Genomic DNA, 12,440 nt, shown 5'->3' with positions numbered 1-12,440 from the left:
AGGCCAGGTGCAGGACGAAGGCGCGTCTAATAGTAGAAAAGAGTGGATGTTCGCACATTGTGAAAATGTCTTCGGGTCATACAACGTTTCGACCCAACAGGGTCTTCATCAGGCATGGAGCCACAGTGTACATTCTACTAATTACTCCCCCCTCCAACCTGGTGGGTCACGACTCTAAACAACAACCTTTTGGCTACAAGTCGCCTTAACCGCTTACCCATGACTGCCCTGATATGACATGACATGACTTTCATGTTTTGTGTGGAAACAGTAAAATTGAATGCACCCCTTCCTGACTGAACAAAATCCACATAAGAGACTTACATTAATAATTATTCAGTTATCTATGACAGAGCATGACTGAAGACCTTATTTAATGACTGGGAAAAAAGATGAAACAATTTTGGTCTGTGTGTAAGACCCAAAATCCGACATGTTTCCTTTACAAGCCGAGCAGGTCATCATCACCCCTTATCTGTGCTGAGACCCTGGGCTTGTACAGCAGCCCACAGCCGCCTATAGAAATGAGTTTACCAGGAAATGCTGCTCAGATTTACGACCACACCTGGAGTTCAGGGCCAAAGGACACATGGCATAGCAATCCTGACCTAAGCATCCTTCCCCTCCTCATGACATGTAGCCTGCAATCAGGCCCGCCGACAGGGGGGAGACAGAGGGGTATGTTGCCTCGGGCCCATGGAAATATGGGGCCCAGAATTGGGTCCCCATTCCATTGCATGTATTGGATAGGGTGCCCTTTCAGATGATTTTGTCCTGGGCCCAGCAAAAGCTTTTAGCGGCCCTGCCTGCAATGCACAGGACAATTTGCTGGGTATAAATCCACTATAGCACGTATGCGTAACAGGTATGGAGAACCAAGTGTTAACAGTAGTTTTTCTTTTTTACACTTTGCAGATGTTCAAGCTAGAACTATACAGGACAGGTTCAAGCTGTACACCCTTAATGGGCAAAGAGCACTGTGAACCATGACACAAAAGTCAGGGCGGAACAAAGTGGAAACGGGTCAGAACATTCTTAACATAGTAATATACCCTGGCATTTCATCATTTTAAACGTTATCTTGTAAATCTTCAGCCAACAAATATGAATGTAGCTTAAACGACAGAACAGGCTGTAACAGACTTAGAGCACCCTTGAGGAGGGTGCTGTAGGCTACATCATTTTTTGCTTCAATAAAAAAAAAATCCAAAACTGTTATCTCTGCGCTTTGATTTTTGTCTGCATACCTGTGGTCTGCTTCAGATACACAGCCCAGGACTTGCGGCTGGTACCGTTCTGCCCACTGACCCCCGCCTCTCTTTCTGCCCCTAGGTCTTGCTGGCCATGGTTGTACATTAACATCAATACCCCAACTCAGCTACACTCCATGGGGTGCTTTGTTAACTAGCCTAATTCATTGCAATGTTGGAGTGTCTGAAAGTACACCCAAAGCAATAATCAGTGTTTCAACTATTTATACGAATACAGTGGATCTCCACTGAGAAGTATAGACTAAGGGTTTTGATCTTTTTGAGCCTGAACCAATTACGTCGCTGGGCCTGGCTTGAAACCTCAGGCCATTGTACCTTCTACCTGTCCCCTGCTGTGAAGCTTTTGTATGTGCTGGTTGGTGAGCTGCCCCAAGCCATGGTTTATGAGTCCTGCCATAGTCACCCAAAGCTCCCGACAGTTCCCTCTCAGCTGGAGTTCAATATAACTACTTGACAAGGCTGTGTTATCTTAACATTGTGATTGGAGAAACTGGCTTTGTTTAACCACATCTTCCCACATGGTAGGCCTGCAGTCTAGCTCACACTCATCGTACATCAACAGAAGACCTGCTGAAGAGAGTAGAGCTTTCATGCAGTGGTTTTACCGCTGGAATTAGTATAACAATTAAATGGGGGGTTTGTGGGGCCATTTGTACACTGTGGTAAATTTTAAAATAAACACGTGTGATTAAAGCAAGAAATCCATTTGGAATCGTGAATTAGGACTGTTAAACCCGCAGTAGAATACAGCTGTAGAATCTAACAAGTCAGCATTATACTTAGTGTCCATACATTAGTCATGCAAAGTGAGACAAAATGAACCAATAGAAGTGAAATGGAAATATCTACATCTGATACTGTGCTGGAATACACCGTAAATGCATTCCTCATGTTATGTGTTGTCTGTCTGACTTTGTACAACATTGATTTAGGCTATGGGCAAACCTTTTAAAAATAAGAACTCAAAATCTCAATTTACATACCTTTTACCCTGTAACCATGTCAGTATTTGTGCTGTCATGAAACAATCAAACTTTAGTTAGAGGCTTATAATGCTATTCCAAGTTTTAAATCACATTCCGTTAGATGATTGGATAAGTGAAAGTTATCCGTAGTAAAGGGAGAGTTACATATTATCATGTTAGAATCTGTACAATCTGTCATCAACAGCAAAAAACATCAACAACAACAACAACAACTACATTAGCGAGTAATGCATGACAACATTGAGCTGCTATGCTCGTAAACATGAATTTGCTATGTACTAATGTCAACACCGGATGATAAATCTCTTAAGATGCAAAAACAACAAGAGAGTTTATACAAAAACACAGCTGTAGGGCGGAGGATGGCTAATGCCCCATTTATATCCTGTGCCAAACTAATCCCATCCTGAGCCCCATTCATTCACAACGTCTGTCTACCCTGAATAGCCATAATAATCAATGTTGTAGCTGTATGTTTATGAATGCATTGGCGCACTGGGAAACAGAATTATTGGGAGCCATTCACAAATTGTCTTTGTAGTCTAAATAGCCATAAGAGTCTAAGTTTTAGCTATACTTATGAATTCAATTCAGTGCTGTGCTTGGAAACAGACTTTGGGAACCCATTGACAATAGACCTGCCCCTGCCGTGGCTAGGGCACTTGTCCGTAATGCGGCCGACCCGGGTTCGAGTCCCGGCCTGGGTCCTTCCCCGTCTCTCTCTCCCCACTCGCTTCCTGTCACCATCTTCACTTTACAGTCATAAATAAAGTCAAAAAGACCTAAAAATATCTTTAAAAAAAGACAATAGGCCTATATCTGTTATTTGAATGTCACACAGTGTTTTGTTTAAATGGCCCAAGACCTCAGTAGTTCCTACCACTACCATTAGGTGACATATACAACAACATAGTATTATGTATGTGCCTAGGCACTACAGTAGCAGATGCTTGAATCTGCCCATAAAAAAGGCATTCATTTCAGATGAGGAGTGAATTTCTGAAGCCTTTTACCACATTGCCTAGAGCTTTATGAAAATGGAGTTCCAGCCCACCAAGTCACTTGACTCAAAAGCTCTACTCTAATTGCTGCTATTCATTTTCAAAGATGTGCAGTTAGAGTGCCGGCGCTTAAGCTTTATAGCACTCTGAGAAGAATAATGATAATTTTCTAAATACCTTCAGTCACCTAACACCACATTACCGTTACAGTAACTGCCACTTCCCTCCAAAACAATGTGACTTAATGTACATGGTAATTGCTGCGTTTAATCTCCGTGGCTACGAGCATCTTCTCATATTGCTGTGCAGGCGTGCTCAGCTGTCACAGCGTGGGGGGACGGGCCACAGACGTCTTCCTCCTCTATAGTGGAAACAATCTATGTCATGGAGACTCCCTCTTTTTCCTACCAAGGTTACCTGACTCCTGTGTCAGTTTATTGTTGAATGTAAACACGATGTGTACATACACACATATTTATTTAATCATAGATAAGGCCATGTTGGTGATGACAAAATAAAAAAAAACTGCTCTTGCTTTGAAAACATGATTTAAGAAGCAACTGTAAACGTCATCCCGGGAAACTCTGTATCATACACAGTAATTTGAGATGCAACAATAAACGATGTCACGAAACTCTTACTCAAATGGTGTCCAATGAAAACCTGTTGTTTTCAGTAGGTGGGCTTTCACTTGTGCTGTATGGACTGAAAGAAAGAAAGAAAGAAAGAAAGAAAGACAGAAAGAAAGAAAGAAAGAAAGAAAGAAAGAAAGAAAGAAAGAAAGAAAGAAAGAAAGAAAGAAAGAAAGAAAGAAAGAAAGAAAGAAAGAAAGAAAGAAAGAAACAAGCAAACAAAAACAATTAACTTGAACTTGACCCGAATGTTGTCTGAGAAGATTTTCATTCATTCAGATAATCTCAGTCATAAAAGTTTATAAGTACCTTCAAGAAGTCCAGGGGGCTTTCAGATAACCCTGTCCTGGGCCCAGCCAAAGCTGTCACTGATCCTGCGTACACATAGGCCTACAGTATACTGTCTATGCTCCCTTCCATGTTGTGTGCTATTGTTGTTGCCATGGCAGAGGTGTGGCTGCCTGGTGTTCGCCTGGGATTACTGTACTCTCATCAGCTGCAGGGCCCAGCAGCAGCAGCAATCCTCTGCCACAGTGGGCTCTGAAAAGAATTGGCTGTAATCCACCAATCCTTTATACGGGCGAGGGTGTAATGTTCGCATGCATTAACAAATGCCCTTTAACACATACCGCGGCTTAGCCTCACCGCTAAAGCTGTCTATCGCAAGGCCTTTGTGTTGACAACAACTTTTTTACACGCAGGCAAGAGTGCAGGACCTTTCTACAGAGATATAGAGAGAGCCCTTAGGGAAATACTGGGTCAATTTCATGTGCTTTTATTTCACGGAGTATTGACAAAGCAATAGACTGCGGAGTGCTTTTGTTTACTCTTGCCAAGGTGACTTTGATTAAAGCCCAGAGGAGGAAATGCTGAAACCGCAGTCTGGGGACACATTAAGCAAAGCCATCCTGCGTTTTTCTGTGAGCTCTGTGTTAAGAGCAGTCATTTGATCTTTTGACAACTGGTAAAAAAAAGATGCACAAACCTTTTTTTCACTTCTGGCCATGACTGTCTCACTTGGCTGTCTCACACTTTATTTTAAACCAATGATCTGGCTTTTCTCTGTGAATGTGAGGTGTGCACACATGGAGTGTGTGTGTGTGTGCGTGCGGGTTTGTGTGTGTGCGTGTGTGTGTGTGTGTGCGCGCGTGCGTGTGCGGGTGTGGGTGTGTTTGCGTGCATGCGTGCATGTGTGTGTGTGCTTGCATGTGTGTGTGTGTATGCGAGCACACATGTGCAAAGAAGTGTGGCTGGGAGAGAAAGGTTCATGCACAAAAACAGACACACCACTTGCCTGCCTGTTATTGTCAAGAATACGTCTTTCAGAGTGCATGAGTCTCCTTGCTTTTCAGCGTGGCAGTACAGAGAAGCCATTGTGACACACCGACACCCGCAGCCATCTTAGCCTTCCAACACCTCCCTAAGAGGCATTATCAGTCCACCTAGGCCCCCAGGGAGAGATTAACTGGTGTATTTCCTTAAATATTCAGCCTCGTCTTGGAACAAAATAGCTGGGAGTGTGTTTGACAGCCCTGGGCTCAGTGTTGCCAGATTGGGTGGTTTCCCGCCCAATTGGGCTGTTTAGGATGGCCGTATGCGGGAAAAAGTAGATTTTGGGGGGAAAAGCGCCCATTTTTTCCCCATAGAAATCAATAGAATTGGGCGGGATTTAGTACTTCCAGGCGGGTTTTGAGCATTTGTTTTGGGTTGGAAATCATCAGCCTCATCTGGCAACCCTGCTCTCTCTGGAGCCCTGCAGCATAGTGGGCGGGTGGTTTGGAGTGTCGGAATGTGTGTACAGAACATTTGACACTTTCTCCTTTTCTTTATTTCTCCTCTCACGGGACGTTTTGGCACATATTCCTATTTGGTCATCATTCAACAATTAAATATTCACATTTTGTGTGTGTTGTGTTCAGAACGCTGCCAGAGTTGTAAGCACTGCACAATGCAACATTTCATACATCTGTTTAATATCAGAATAAGACGGATCATATTAAGTAGTCTGTAAACAGATAGGTTTTACATTGCCTAGAATAACTTGTCAGGTTATGATTGGGTTAATTTATTCTGCAGCGTTTGAAACATGAGTATGAGTATGGAATGATTTAAAATCATTTGTATTTATATGACTTTTGTGTGCAATACAATAAGGGTTTTTGACGGCAGTGAGATAATCACTATACTTCTATAGGCCCCTATTGTTTCTACTGAATTTCTACTTGGGAATGAACGAGTATCAAAACTTTTTTGCATTTTTGAGGGCACTGAGAGGATTTCTTCTTCTTCTTCTTCTTCTTCTTCTTCTTCTTCTCCTTCTTCTTCTTCTTCTTCTTCTTCTTCTTCTTCTTCTTCTTCTTCTTCTTCTTCTTCTTCTTCTTCTTCACCATGTTGTTTACGGCTCATATATTTTGCTCTTTTTACAAGCACTGGGGCTTAGTAATAGAGAAACCAGAGCATAGAGTCCTAGAGGTCAGAGAAATTTGTCATCCACATGCATGTGTCCTGTGTGTGTGTGTGTGTGTGTGTGTGTGTGTGTGTGTGTGTGTGTGTGTGTGTGTGTGTGTGTGTGTGTGTGTGTGTGTGTGTGTGTGTGTGTGTGTGTGTGCGTCCGTGCGTGTATGTGTATGTGTTGTGTGTGTGTGTGCGTGCGTGCGTGCGTGTGTGCTTGCGTGTGTATGTGCTTGCGTGTGTATGTGTATGTGTATGTGTATGTGTATGTGTATGTGTATGTGTATGTGTTGTGTGTGTGTGTGTGTGCATGGAAAGGTCACCAGGTTCCCCTGGCCCGCACAACCATAGACACAACCCCGGCATGTTACTCTCCTGGCCGCCTAGGTAAATATGCTTTGTCCATTGTCCAGTGACCTGTCACCACCACAAATGGAGAAACGACCGGACCGTGCTGCACGGCCCCCATTTCTCAGGTTGGGAATAGATATGAAGGCTCAGACTCCATTGAGAGGGGAACATGCTCACAGTCGAGCTTTTTACAATGCTAATCTGACTGCAGCAGAGGGAGAGAGGGAAAGTGAAACGGAGTCCCATGATGTCAGTTCATTGTACGTTTCCATGTGAAATGAGGCATGATAACAGTGATTAAACTAACATAAAGTGAAGCCTCTTCAAAGGTAGCCTTTGTCCACCGCAGATTTCCTCTTGTGCTTTTAAAACAAAAAAAACTTTTTGGCAAATATGCTGCACATCAAAGTAGATGTTTATTTAAATCCAACTTCGACGTAGAAAAGAGAAAAAAAAGAATCATTTGTGAACAATAGTGAATGGATGCAGCAGCCTTTAAAGGGATCGGATCGTAATTATGGTGCTTGACATGCTGAATGACGCCTAAAAGAAATTGTCACGTCAAGAATGGAGATGATTTTTTTCTTTCCACACCAGAAAATTCTCTGCTCACAAAAGGAACAGTTCTATTTTGCATGTTTTCATTTGGGATTAAAGCCACATCCACCATCACATTTCAGACTTTCTCTCTTTTTTGTTTGGTTTAGGCTGGCGACTGTCTGCCTGAGCATGTAGGGAAAGTTGCTTGTCAGAAACTTCAAAAAATGTCTGCACAACCTTCAAAGCACTGCCTCCAGACACAACTATGTATGTACAGGTAACCAATGTAGAAAAAAAGAGTGTGGTCTCTCAGCAGAACAAGGGCAACAAAGCAAAAGTGTAGAGTGACCAGATACAAGGGCAGCAGCACTGCCAGGGGTGCATTTCTCGAAAGCGTAGTTGTTAGCAGTTAGCAACTTCCGTAGTTGCCAATGGGAAATTGCATTGTAACCAACAAAGTAGCGAATATAGTTAGCAACTACGCTTTTGAGAGATGCACCCCAGATTTGTTTCTGTCTGAACCCCCACAGCTGAAGGTCATTATTCGGAGAGTAAATACATCAACACCAAGTCATGATTTGCAGCAAATCATCCATTCCCTTTCCCATTAATTGCACGAGAAGATGATGACGCATGTCAAACTTTAAAGGTCAGCAAGTATAAATAGAGACCTCGCCTCTTAATGAGCGGGTAAAATAATCAGCCTCCGCTTGCTTAATTGCCACTCGTGTCTGTGTTGTTGTGCAGTTCAAAGTTGATGCCAATGGCAAGTGTGGGGGTCAATTAAAAAGTGCCCGTACGCCGATCGAACAAGGACAAAAGGGAGTGGCCTCCTGGCTTCCTGTTTTCCATGATAAAGGTTCCCCTGCTAGGAGAGAGCCCGTGTTGTGTTTCCGTAATTGGGCACCTGCTGTGATGAGAGCAGGGCTTTGGTGCCCCAGCTACTCTAATGGTTTGGCATTGAACTTGGGCACTCATGGCTACTGGGTCAGAGCCCACATTGTGGGTCCCGTCCTGTCACCCTGCTCTCTGATGTTTCTGTCCTGGGTGTTATTTGAATAGTCAACTATTCTTGTCACTATGTCAGGAAAACCTCTGTGTATATACTGTGTGTATATATATAGGCCTATAATAAGGCTGGTAAATGATTAGCAAGTTTACTTTGACAGGGATGATATATTGTGAGCTTTTTCTGTCAGTCCTATTGTTACCAGGCAGTCAACATTTCATGAACAACATTATAAGGTCATCTATAATAATAGCGCTCTGAAGAGGTGTAGACAGACATTTGTTTAGCCAGTGAGAGAAATTCAGAAATAAGAGGTTAGAGACCACAAGCATGCTAGTCTTGTGATCGCATGTTAACAACCTAACTAGCGAGCTTGACATCTCGTTTCCGGTACCCCGTTTGACCTCTCCTCTCTGCCCAGACAGTAAAGTAGCCCGTCGCCATACCTACAGCTTTAACTTCGTTAGTTATCAAGACACGCAGTAAATCTTCTATGGGGGTGAATTCAACAGTCACAGGATCAAATTTAACACTTCTACATTGTCTTACACTCTAACTGCTAAATTTGACACTGCCAAATGCTCTGTGCCCGGCACACAAACAAATTTAACACATCTACATTGTCTACACTCCACGTGTTAAATTTGACACTGCCAAATACTCTGTGCCCTGCACACAAACAAGCAAACAAAGAGCAATGAAAAGCATCCGCCAGGGACTGTGCCCTGGCATGGAAGCATGGCGGCGCTCCAGAGATGCACAGCTTGCTGCCAGGGACCCTGTTGACCCTTTCCACACTCAAAGCCCCGTTTCCAGTTGGCCTGTTTATCAAACATCAGGCTCTAAAAACCTCACCGGGGTCAAGATCCAGGTCAGCTTTGTCAGTCCCCAGTGTCTGTGTGATAAAGAGCCACTTCTGCTTTAGTTTGTGTGTGTGTGTGTCTGTGGAAGGGGGGTGGGTGTTTGTGAGGGCTGGGTGGAAGGGTTGAGGGGAGGGTTGAAAGATATGCCTGAAGGGGCAGCGGGGATGGAAATGGCCCCACTTTTCCTGGCTGAACGTGGCCCTCCCACGGAGGTGCAACCTGAGCCGTCCTTTATGAGCACGCAGCGAGAGTAAGAGGGCCCAGGGGAGCGTCTCGCCTCTCGCCCCGCCTGCCTCGTCTGCCCTGCCTGCCACACGTTTGTCGCTTAGCTCAGGGGGGCATGGGGTGACGAGTGGGGCAGGCAGCCGCCTGACCGCCAGACCGCCGGATGGAGGGACAGTTGGATGGATGGATGGATGGATGGAGGGAGGGAGCGACGCTTGGAATGGTGTCGCCCAGTGCTGGGGTGTAGGCGGCCCGGAAAGGTCTCCCAAATCCAGCTTAAGGGGGTTCAACATCACACCTAATCATTCCACAAAGCTGCACACATGGTCACCTGTGATTTGCTGGCCTTTCTGCACCGGGAACACCTCTGGTCTGGTCTCTGTGCAGTGTTCCTGAGTGCTTGTCCCATGCACTCACACTCACCAAAACGCCCTATTCTCAGTTTGATCTGGTCTCGGGTTCACTAGGTTTAGCACAAACAATTGGTCATGTAATGAGCATGCGTGTGTGTGTGTGTGTGTGCGTTTGTGTGTGCACAATGCACATGTGTAACTGACGTGTCACATGAGGGGGGTTTATAGATCACTGTGACTGTGCGCTTCATGCCGGGCGCCCGACCCCCCGCCATGTGCGGCGATCCAGGTCACCCCGAACGGAGGAACATGCCAAGCGTGCTGTACATGCGCCATGCCGTTTGATCCCGGTTTTAATCTCGCTTCAAAAGACATTGACCTCATTTGGCCATTATGCTGATTGGATCTGTCGCTCGCCAGCACTGTTGAGTCACGTTTCCAGCCCCATTATTCCCCACTCTCTCTCGCAACCAGTTTCCTGTGGAAATTCAACTCTAGCCCGAGGGGGTCAATGTGCCACTCAATGAATCCATCCAGTGCTCTGTCATTTAGTCAATAAAGCGCCCCCAGGTAAAGGGAGAGAGAGAGCTCAAAAGGTTTACATCCCCACCATCGCTGCCGCCATTGAGCTACCTACCTACAGCTGTTGGAGGCATGTTACAACAGCACAGCGTGGCCTCTCCCTGATAGAATTATAATCTGCACCATGGATCACTCTTGGGCCTGTTGTTTTTAGAATGATTTGGAGTGCAGGCAGGGAGATTCGTGTTACAGCCCCCTCACTCTCACTCACTCTCTTTGGCCTGCCCACCTTTGTGCACCGGCTCGCTGCGTGAGGATTCCCTCAACGGCCGTGGCAGCTGCCTCCACATAAATCAACGTGCGCGAAATTTGAGCAGGCCTTGCGCAAGCGCAGCACGAAGCCCTAGCTCCTCGCTGTGCCCGTCGAGTCGCCGCGGTGCGGGGTAACGCGGTTCTCCTCCCTCTCCCCCCTATATATCTTGGCATGGCACGAATGCCGCTACGTCGAAGCGAGTTGAAAACAATAGTCTCCCGACCACTTCTAGCTAAAGACCCTTTTGAGAAGTGCAACGAGCCAATTAGTTTTTCACATGATCTCCCTCTTTTCACTTTTTTTCCCCTTCCCGCTGCGGTTTTCGGTCATTTGACTATCCCACAGCCGATCTGTTGTTTGGATACTTAACCACCAGGCCTCTGATTATATTGCCGTTTTTTTTACCGCTCAGACGTTCATTTGTCTCTGTAGGGTAATTACACAAGAAAGAGCAAAACTGTAGGGCCACCGTGTTTACTCGCCGGATCTACATTTGAAATGAGTTTGCTTCCGAACAATAATATTGAATTCATAATGACTTCCTGGCTAGCCCGAAAGATTACCAAGCATTGAAATGCTCTGTAAGACAATAGAGGGCTCCCTCAAGAAATGTCTGAAGTGTCTTTTTTTCCACCCCCAGACACATTACGGGCTATCCGTGTCTCAGAATAACAAGGAGTGCATTGTTTATTATGGTATGACCACATTCACTGAAAAAAAATGGTAATACCATTTAAAAATCCAGTACCTCTCTGTGTCTGTCTGTCTGTCTGTCTGTCCTTCTCTCTCTCTCTCTCTCTCTCTCTCTACCCCTCCCCTTTCTCTCTCTCTCTCTCTCTCTCTCTCTCTCTCTCTCTCTTCCAATGCTTTCTCTCACCTCCCACTCTACGTGTCTACAGTCTTTCGCTCTCTCTCTACCCCCAACCCCTTGTCCCTGGCCATTGTCTGAATTTCAACTGTCAGACCCTGGATGAGCGAACTTGCTCTGACATGGTTGGCTGAAATTGCTCTGCACTTCACGGCAATTTGTGTGTCATCTCGGAGAGCGGGTGATGGCGCCAAGCCCGCTTCAAAGGCTCTAATTACCGTTATCGTGACTTTTAGCGCCGTAGAAATATGCTTCAATTCTCTCTTTGATTGCGGGGGAAATGGTGTGTGGCATGAATATGTATGTAACCACTGGTGGTGTTTAAGGTAAGGATAAAGAAACATGATGCATATATAAATGGGTATGCATAATTTTCAATGTTACTTGCCTCCCTAATCCTGCTAACACAATCTGTTGTATTGAGCAAAAAAACAGTTTTGAGTCATTCTCTGAAGAAAATAGATTCAGGTAGTAGTGCAAGTGCAGTTTGAAACATAGATGCAATGTGTCCATTTCTCCTGGTGTCAATGTTCATTTGCAAGATGGGTGGGAACGAATTGGAGGAAACTGCAAATCCTAAGTTGCTGCTGAGATCTCTGCACCGAAATTTGTTCGACATTTGAAAAATAAACCCAGACATAGCTGGGGCCACATCTCCTGAGATAAAGATTGGTTTGCGTTTTAGTACAGTAGTTTTATTCTTCACATGTTGCCATTGTATATCGATTTCTTCTGACAAGGAGTCACAGGGATCGCTAAAAGCTGACAATGACCTTTTTCCAAGGAGCCGTTGACGCTGGGAGGAGAGAGGTAATTTTCCTTATTTAAGAAAATAGAAAGAACAGCAAAGGATTCAGTTACGTTTTTCGTGCTGGAACACCGGCCAACCACAACAGCATGTAGAGCAAGAGGAGGCGTTATGTTAGATGAGACAAACTGCTCTCTTTCTCTCTCTCTCTCTCTCTCTCTCTCTCTCTCTCTCTCTCTCTCTCTCTCTCTCTCTCTCTCTCCCCTATCGCATGGCTGTGTTCACTGTATTAAGTAACATGCGCTAC

This window comes from Engraulis encrasicolus, chromosome 14, assembly GCF_034702125.1.
Source record: "Engraulis encrasicolus isolate BLACKSEA-1 chromosome 14, IST_EnEncr_1.0, whole genome shotgun sequence".
NCBI classification, from domain to species: Eukaryota; Metazoa; Chordata; class Actinopteri; order Clupeiformes; family Engraulidae; genus Engraulis; species Engraulis encrasicolus.
Note: the sequence above shows the minus strand (reverse complement) of the source record.